The following is a 7,351-nucleotide window of genomic DNA, read 5'->3' on the forward strand; positions in this document are numbered from 1 at the left end:
CTGTGTCTTAATTTTGAGTTCTTAACCCAAAATAATTATTTCTCTTCTTCTAATCAATTTATATCAAATATAAATTAATTAATTAATCTCTATTAATTAATTTTTCATTAATTAAATTCATATTTAAACACTTTAAAAATAAATTTAACTTATACTATACATCCAATAATCTAGATTTGATTCCAAGTCATGCTAGGGACTTTGCAATTTAATTGCAAACCAAAGCTATTTAATTAATCAATTAAACTCTTTAATTAATTAATCAAATCATATTTAATTAGGTGATAACTTGTGTATGTGTGTGACTTACTAGGCTCATCACTAATTGGCAATGAGATATGATATCAACTCTTAATACCATCAGAACTCTTTCTTACCATAAATGATTTCTCTAAATCATTTTATGCACCTCATAGACCATGGTTAACACCTAGCATAGCATGCCATGGCCACCCAATTAGTAATAAATTTTACCTTAAATGAACCTATAATCATATGTTACCATGCACTAGAATCTCTCTGTTACAAAATCCCAACTCAAGCTGGAGTCATGGTTTATGTCAAACTCCATTTGCTATAAATATTATGTTCTCTTTTAATTCCAGTTCTTGATTAAAAAGATTTTCTCATCAGAAACTCTTTTCTGAATAAATCTATCTGTCATGGCCAGGAACTTGAAACATCAAGAACAATTAAATGAACATAAGATTTTATCTCTATTTACTTAGAGGAATAGATTCCATCTTGATCAACACCTACCTCCATATATAACTAGTAGGAGCCAACACATGCCCATATACCCATACACAGTACAAGTATGAAAGCAGTATCAAACTCAAACTACCTATATACAAGATAACTGTGCTATCTCAGGTCTAAAGACTATATGCACTGATATGCTTTATGACAAAACATTGACAAGAGTAAACTCCATGTGCTTGTCATAAGTGTCACTGGTTCGGCGTACTTATCATGTATAAGTGCCTATCATGTTTGTCATATGGCATGAGACTCAACATTCCATCTTATTTATATCTCATATAAATAACTTGGGAACAAACATGAATACAATCTTTCTGGATAAGTTATGTCCTTATTATGAAGTATCCTCGATTGTGAACCTATTTATGATACTTTGTACTAAAAATACTGTCACTCATATTCTTAACAACTTAAGAATAGAATTTCTAACAAAATATCAATGGACCTTTTCTATTACACATAAATATCTTATGTAAACGGAAAAGTGGAAATGCCTTTTATTAATAAAAATATATACAAGATACATACTAAATGATATGCTCTAAGGCATACTACTAACAATCTCCCACTAGTACTAGAGCCATTCATTACAATATCTTAGACCTATCTTCTCAAGATGTCGATCTAGCTGAGTCTGTGACATAAGCTTAGTGAATGGATCAGCTGGATTTTCAGCTGATGCTATTTTCTGCATGGCTACATCGCCTCGTCCAACTATTTCTCTGATAATGTGGTAGTACCTTTCTATGTGTTTGGATTTCTAGTGAGACCTTGGTTCCTTAGCCTGTATGACTGTTCCATTGTTGTCACAGTGTAGTGGAACTGCTGACTGAATGGAAGGAACTACTGTAAGTTCTGTCACGAACTTCTTTATCCAAATAGCTTCCTTTATAGCATCTGATGCAGCAATACACTCAGCCTCTGTAGTGAAATTTGCAGTTGTGCTCTATTTGGAACTCTTCCAACTGACTGCACCTCCATTACAAATGAACACATATCCAGAGGTAGACTTTCTATCAACGATATCTGATTGGAAATCAGAATCAGTATAACCATCCAATTGCAAGTCTCCACCTCCATAGATCAAGAATAAATCCTTAGTTCTTCTCAAGTACTTAAGCATATTCTTGACAGCTATCCAGTATTCCAAACCTGGATTGGATTGATACCTGCTAGTCAAACTAACAGCATATGCGATATTCGGCCTAGTACGCAACATTGCATACATTAAACTTCCAATAGCCAAAGCATATGGAATCCTGGCCATCTTATCTCTTTCTTCAGGTGTCTTTGGAGACATCTCTTTAGAAAGATGGATACCATGTCTCACTGGTAACAATTCTCTCTTGGAATCAAGCATGTTAAACCTTTTTAACACATTTTCCAAGTATAGACTTTGGGATAAACCAATTATTCTTTTCGCTCTATCTCTATAGATGCAAATCCCAAGAATATAGGTTGCCTCCCCTAAGTCTTTCATGGAGAATGCATTTGAAAACCATAACTTTACAGTTGTCAACATACTTGTGTCATTACCCATCAACAGTATGTCATCCACATATAAGACAAGTAATAGCTCTGTTACTAACCTTCTTATATACACATGGCTCATCCTCATTTTTGATAAAACCAAAGGATTTAATGGCTTCATCAAAATGGATGTTCCAACTCCTCGAAGCTTGCTTCAACCCATAAATGGATCGCCTTAGCTTGCATACCTTGGAACCATCTTGGGATTTAAAACCCCTAGGTTATTCCATGAAAATGTTTTCATCAATGTATCCATTGAGAAAAGCTGTTTTGACATCCATCTGCCAAATCTCATAATCATAGTATGCAGCTATTGCTAATAGAATCCTAATTGATTTAAGCATGGCAATAGGCGAGAAAGTCTCCTCATAGTCGATTCCTTGCCTTTGTCGAAACCCTTTCGCTGCTAGCCTTGCCTTATAAGTCTCTACCTTTCCATCAGAACCAAATTTCTTCTTGAAAACCCATTTGTTCCCTATAGGTATAATACCTTCAGGTGGGTCAACAAGATCCTTCAAGTGGGTCAACAAGATCCCAAACTTGATTCTTAGACATGGAATCAATCTCGGATTTCATAACATTAATCCATTTTGAAGAATCTTTATCTGATATAGCTTCTTCATAGGTAAGTGGATCATCTCCATGATCTACTTCTTCATGAGTAAACAACTCTTGTTCTTCTTCATGAAGGAAACCATATCTCACTGGTGGGTGAGATACCCTGGTTGTTCTACGAGGAACAGTTGTAGATATTTCATCAACGGGTATAGGTTGACTACATGGATCTATATCCATCTGATCTGTTGGTTGATCAGAATTCTCCAATTCCAACTCTATTTGCTTTCCTTTGCCTCCTTCTTGAACAAACTGTTGTTTAAGAAATGTGGCATTGAAGGAACGGAAGCGTGAAAAACATAAGTTTATACCATTGAATTCAAAAATTTTCACCTAGGGTCACATGCGCCATGCAAGATTTATTTTTATCTATTTGATTTCAACGATAAACAATATATTAAAACTCTTTTAATATGTTTTTGGATCTGTATTTGCCATTTAAGATTTTAAAATTAATCAGATTAATTTTAGAACCCTAGATTAAATCAAGAACGATTACACTAACCTCTTGATGCAATCGCAGTGTTCGCGCTTTGAGATTCGTCTTCAGGACACCAGATGTTATCCCTCTAGCTTGTCCACACTAAGAACACCTATGGCAGCCCTTGAACAGCTTCTAAAGCTTTTTCTATTAATTAAAAATTCAAGTTCTGCCTTTTAAGAGATTAGAGATGTAAACAGGACACTAGAAACAATTTCTAGCGTTCTTAATTCAAGAGATTGATGGCTAATCTCTTTGAATTGATGAGAGATGAAGAAGAATAGATGAAAAGCCTCAAGGTGGTGTGACAAAGGAGAGGAGTGGCTGCTGGTTGCTTTTCTTTTCATAACAACACTTAAATAGCTAGGTTAACACATTAAACCCTTACCACATGTCACCCTTTGATTAGCTCTAGGTTTAAGTGACCCAATCAAATTGTGCCAAGTGTCAAACCTATATTTAATCTTGATTTTAATCATCTTACATGATTAAAAAACATTTGGCAAGTTTATGTGTAATCCTATGTGTCACCATCTCATGGTGCCACATGTCACAATGTGAAATGACCAAAATGCCCCTGTGTCTTAATTTTGAGTTCTTAACCCAAAATAATTATTTTTTTCTTCTTCTAATTAATTTATATCAAATATAAATTACTTAATTAATCTCTATTAATTGATTTCTCATTAATTAAATTCATATTTAAACACTTTAAATATAAATTTAACTTATATTATACATCTAATAATCTAGATTTGGTTTCAAGTCATGCTAGGGACTTCGCAATTTAATTGCAAACCAAACCTTTTTAATTAATCAATTAAACTCTTTAATTAATTAATTAAATCATATTTAAATAGGTGATAACTTGTGTATGTGTGTGACTTACTAGGCTCATCACTAATTGGCAATGAGACATGATATCAACTCTTACTATCATCAGAACTCTTTCTTACCATAAATGATTTCTCTAAATCATTTTATGCACCTCATAGACCATGGTTAACACCTAGCATAGCATGCCATGACCATTCAATTAGTAATAAGGTTTACCTTAAATGAACCTATAATCATATGTTACCATTCACTAGAATCTCTCTGTTACAAAATCCCAATTCAAGCTGGAGTCATGGATTATGTCAAACTCCATTTGCTATGAATATTATGTTCTCTTTTAATTCCAGTTCTTGATTAAAAAGATTTTCTCATCAGAAACTCTTTTCTGTATAAATCTATCTGTCATGGCCAGGAACTTGAAACATCAAGAACAATTAAGTGAACATAGGATTTTATCTCTATTTACTTAGAGGAACAGATTCCATCTTGATCAACACCTACCTCCATATATAACTAGTAGGAGCCAACACATGCCCATATACCCATACACAGTACAAGTATGAAAGCAGTATCAAACTCAAACTACCTATATACAAGATAACTGTGCTATCTCAGGTCTAAAGATTATAAGCACTGATATGATTTATGACAAAACATTGACAAGAGTAAACTCCATGTGCTTGTCATAAGTGTCACTGATTCGGCCTACTTATCATTTATAAGTGCCTATCATGTTTGTTATATGGCATGAGACTCACCATTCCATCTTATTTATATCTCATATAAATAACTTGGGAACAAACATGAATACAATCTTTCTGGATAAGTCATGTCCTTATTATGAAGTATCCTCGATTGTGAACCAATTTATGGTACGTTGTGCTAGAAATATTGTCACTCATATTCTTAACAACTTAAGAATAATATTTCTAACAAAATATCAATGGACCTTTTCGATTACACATAAATATATTATGTAAACGGAAAAGTGGAAATGCCTTTTATTAATAAAAATATGTATAAGATACATAATAAATGATATGCTCTAGGGCATACTACTAACAGGCATCTCTACTTATCACAACCTTTTGTGAAGTAAGCAAATAAAAATAATATCCAAAACTATTTTTTGGATATCCAACAAATCGACCCTTTTCTGATCTGGTCTCCAATTTATCAGTGTTCAGCTTTTTGATATAAGCTGGACAACCCCAAATCTTAACATGCTTAAGACTTGGTTTTCTCCCATGCCACATCTCATAAGGTGTGGAAGAAACTGATTTTGATGGAATCCTATTCAGAATATACAAAGCTGATTCTAATGCAAATCCCCAAAAGGAGATTGGCATATCAGTATAGCTCATCATACTACGTACCATATCCAATAAGGTATGATTTCTCCTTTCAGATACACCATTCAGCTGTGGCGTTCCTGGAGGAGTCAGCTGGGAAACAATGCCGTGCTCTCTCAAGCATTCATCAAATTCAATACTCAAATATTCACCTCCACGATCTGATCGAAGAGCTTTAACACTCTTTCCTGTTTGATTTTCTACTTCAGATTTAGATTCTTTGAACTTTTCAAAGGATTCATGTTCGTATTTCATCAAATACAAATACCCAAACCTTGATTTATCATCAGTAAAGGTAATAAAATAATGAAAGCCCCCTCTAGCCATTTCTTTAAATATACCACATACATCACTATGTATTAGCCTTAAAATATTTTCAGCTCTCAGCCCTTGTCCAACAAAGGGTGATCTAGTCATTTTGCCCTGAAGGCAAGATTCACAAGTTGGAGTAGGCTCAGAGCCCAATGAGGATAGAATCCCCATTTTCTCCAATTTTGTAATCCTATCTTCTGCAACATGACATAACCTTAAGTGCCAAATATATTTTGAACTTGAGTTGATTTTCACTATGGCATTGCATTCATTTAGATCACTTGCATTCATTTTGTGTTTGTCATTATTATCCAAATAATAAAGACCATCATTCATATAACCTGAATCAACATATTTATTTCCAAAATAAATATTGCAAACATCATCTGTGAACTAAAATTCATAGCCATTTCTAGTCAAACTAGATATAGAAATGATGTTCTTAAAAGCATCAGGTACATATAAAATATTATCCAAACACAAAATATGTCCAAACATGTAAAAAGATTTAAATCCTTTGGCTAAAGCTTCAACAGTTGAGCCATTGCCAATCTGGACTCTAACATCTTGAGAACGCAGGCTGCTACTATTTGCTAGTTCCTGCATATCATTAGAAATGTGAGAACTGGCACCAGTATCTAAAACCCAAGCTGTAGATGAACTATGAGTATCATCAGAATCTAAATAACAAGATATGGATATACCTTCCGAAGATGTATCCTTTTTATCCTTCAACAAAGCAAGATACTCTGGGCAGTTCCTTTTCCAGTGCCCATCCTTCTGGCAGTGGAAACACTTTCCTTTGCCTCCATCAGCTTTAGTCTTCCCTTTCTGTTTAGCTATTTTCTTAGAAGGACCAGGAATCTGAGGTTTCTTTTTCTTATTGCCCTTCTTCTTGTTGGACTTTCTAGTAGAAGAAGATACAATCAACGCTACCTTTTTTCCTTTATTGCCCGACATATTCTTTTGGGCAATAACCGGCATGTTGAGTAAATCAACTAAGGTGCATTCTTGTTTAGTCATATGGAAATTTGTCACAGAATTTCCAAAAGACTCAGAAAGGGACTGAAGGATCAAATCCGTCTGTAGTTGAAAATCCATGTTGAAGTCAAGATGTTACAACTGCTCAATCAGCCGAATCATCTTGTGGACATGATCCCCAACATTCTGTCCCTTAGACATCTTCATGCGGAACAGCTACCTAGATATCTCATACCTAGCATTCCTACTGTGCTCACCATACAACTCTTGTAGGTGAAGGAGGATCTCACTCGTACTCTACATGTTCTCATGTTGCTTCTGTAACTCATTATTCATGGAAGCAAGCATGTAACACTTAGCTCTCATATCATGCTCCTTCCACTTGTCCAAAGTTTCATGTTCCTCTTAAGTAGCCTCTGGAGGTAAGGGACCAGGAACATTTGAATCTAGAACATATCCTATATGTTCAAGGTTCAGGAGA

Source organism: Hevea brasiliensis, chromosome 1, assembly GCF_030052815.1.
Source record: "Hevea brasiliensis isolate MT/VB/25A 57/8 chromosome 1, ASM3005281v1, whole genome shotgun sequence".
Taxonomy (NCBI): Eukaryota; Viridiplantae; Streptophyta; class Magnoliopsida; order Malpighiales; family Euphorbiaceae; genus Hevea; species Hevea brasiliensis.